Below are 2,802 nucleotides of genomic sequence, written 5' to 3' on the forward strand. Positions count from 1 at the left end.
TTTGATATGAAATACCGATCATAAACCTTAATTTGAGACAAATAAGTTCTTATTTTGTTCAATTTTTTAAAAAGTAACATTTTTTGTGATTTGTGTTTCCTTAAAGCAGTTTTTCCGCTTGCATGCAGAAAACGCAACGAGAATTAATCACTCCGGGTGGAGGGTATTCCCGGATAGTCCCTCTATCGGATTCCCACTCAGCACAAATTCTCAATTTAAGACGGGGGGTTAAAAATCAAATTTTTCTGATAGAATTTTTCATTTATCTGTGTTTTTTTTTAATTTGAATACATAGTTAATAAAGCCAAAGGACAATGAATTTAGTGCAGGGTGACTTTCTTATCCAAAATTTATCCCTCTTTTCAAAAACACAAACCAAAAAATTCTAGGCCTCGTAGTTTTTGTGATTTTCTACAAAGTGTTACCCCCTGTATATTTTAAACAGATTTCCAAAAGGACAAATAGATTTACGGACCCGAAATTCAGTTCGGTAAAATCCCGTGGACCAATCAGATCACGGTATTCGTTTTCCCGCCATTCCAAAAAGCCGAAAATATTTTTTTGAAGCGGCAGTAGTACAGTCAAGATTTTTCAGAGCTGTAGAAAGAGTGTCTCTTTCCAGGCTTGCAGATCAACAAACTTCTATAATTTTTTACATTGTTTTTACCTTTTACAACTTGTGTACATGGATACATCAAAATATATTCTATAATCATATTGAGTTTGAAGTCTTCTATTGACGTGGTAAGTAAAAATCGATTTACTTTATATTCTTTTCTGGCTCTAGGGTATCCCTACTCGCTACTGTACTTTTTTTTGTTTGCCAGAATAAACTCACCTGTTATCTTTTGAATGCAGTTATTTTAGCTGTTTGCCCTTTTTGATGTATAAGAGATTTGATTATCTAGGTAATATGTGCCTAGGATTCTTGCAAATTAAATGAGAAATGATGTTGAACTATCTCAGATATCCATCCAAACTCATATTTTCCACAAACCAGGCAGTGTCAGTTTTCATTATCGAACCATCAAACTTTATCGAACAAAATCGAACGATAGCTGTTCGATTACTGAACCTGATCGAACAGCTATCGAACTTTACGAACATTTCTTGAAATGTTTGATTTAGTTCGATGAGTGTTCTTTGTTCGATGAAGTTTGATTGGTGTTCGATGAGTTCGATTTAAGTTCGATGTAAGTTCGATGAAAGTTCGATGTGGTTCGATGATTGTGTCGAATTGATTCTACTTTTCTTTACCTTTCAGAAAATTACAAGGTTGTCTAATCAAAACACAGGCACCGTATGCTTCACTCATTATTGCTCATTTGAAATAATAGAGATGACACTTTCTTTAAAGAAAGTAATAAAAATTAAAATCTTTTTTTTTAATACAAATTAACGACCAAAGAGCTTGTCCCATCCGATGGGATAGATATAGGATGGCCCGCGAGAATGGCCCGTGGGCGGCCGCCAATACGCTCTCGGAATATAAATAAAAAATTGGGTGGTAAAGGTATAAATTGATTTAATCGAACCAATCTAACTTCATCAATCTTAATCGAACTGATCGAGCCTCAATCGTATTCATCGAACTGGGATCGAACTATAATCGTATAATCGAACAGTCATCGAACTTTACAAAAGTTTTCCCGGTTCGATAGGTGTTCGATTGGGTTCGGTAATCGAACAGCTATCGTTCGATAGGGTTCGATTAATTTGATTAGTTCGATAATCGAACAATTCGATTGACACCGCCTGGCACAAACAAAAACGTTGATATTGGGCACTCAGAGGGGTGGGGCTGATGGCAGTTGTGATGGAGGTTTACTCGTTTCCAAGAAATTTTCACTAGAAATAATAATTCTAGAAAAGTTCTTTCCGTTCCAAATGTTACTTTGTCATTTCTGCTTTTTGATCGCTTCAGCTTTTTTGAAAACCAAAACAAACGACCAATGTTTAAGTCTCTGGTTCTCTTATCTTGACAGGCTGCACGCCTCTTGAATTTTTGCAGACGGCCGGTTTGTTTTGCAGTGATATATTACGGAGAGATTTCTGTGAAAAAGTTCAGAAATAAGTTTTTTTTAAATGAACTACGCAAAAATAAAGATGGCGGAGAAAACAGTGTTTGAATATTTACAGCAACAAAGCTGACAGAGGGTTGAATAAACGTAAATAAAGTTTTAATGCCACGATAACGTTAATGGAAGGGGGTTGGGGGAAGGTTGAATTTAGAACCACAACGATACACAATGTGAGCCATAGGAAAAATTAAGATGGCTGATGAAACAGTGATGAAGCGTAGAGTTAATTATCTTGAAATTAAGTTTAATTGCCATGCAACGTTATGGAAGGGATGGAAGGCAGTGGAAGGAGCTGTTTGAGTTTGGATGGTGCCCCTAAGTAAACACAATTTTCTCCCAGAAAACTAGTAGAAAGATTCCAGAAAAATAATCAGAATCTCAGTGTGGGAAGTGGCATCTTATTGTTGTATTATGTATTTTTACTTTTATCAGAACGATGGAATCTTCCCTGCTTGATCCTTTGGCATGTGGCTTTGCTAAAGTTGCTGTTTTCAAGATGCTCATCGATGATCCTAAGTCACCATATGAGATGCATTTAGAGAGGTTATATGTCATTCCCCTGGCTTCTCTTTAATTTTATTTATTGACCCCATGAAAAGAAATTCCACTTAAAGGATTTCATTGTCATGAAACTTTCCATTGAGATAAAAGTTAGCAATCCCATTTTCAGAAAAAGGTTTGCCATTTTTAGAGAAAAATTCATCTCAAAATCCATCTCAAG

The sequence above is a fragment of the Clytia hemisphaerica genome, unplaced genomic scaffold (genome assembly GCF_902728285.1).
Source record: "Clytia hemisphaerica strain Z4C2 unplaced genomic scaffold, Clytia hemisphaerica genome assembly, whole genome shotgun sequence".
Taxonomy (NCBI): Eukaryota; Metazoa; Cnidaria; class Hydrozoa; order Leptothecata; family Clytiidae; genus Clytia; species Clytia hemisphaerica.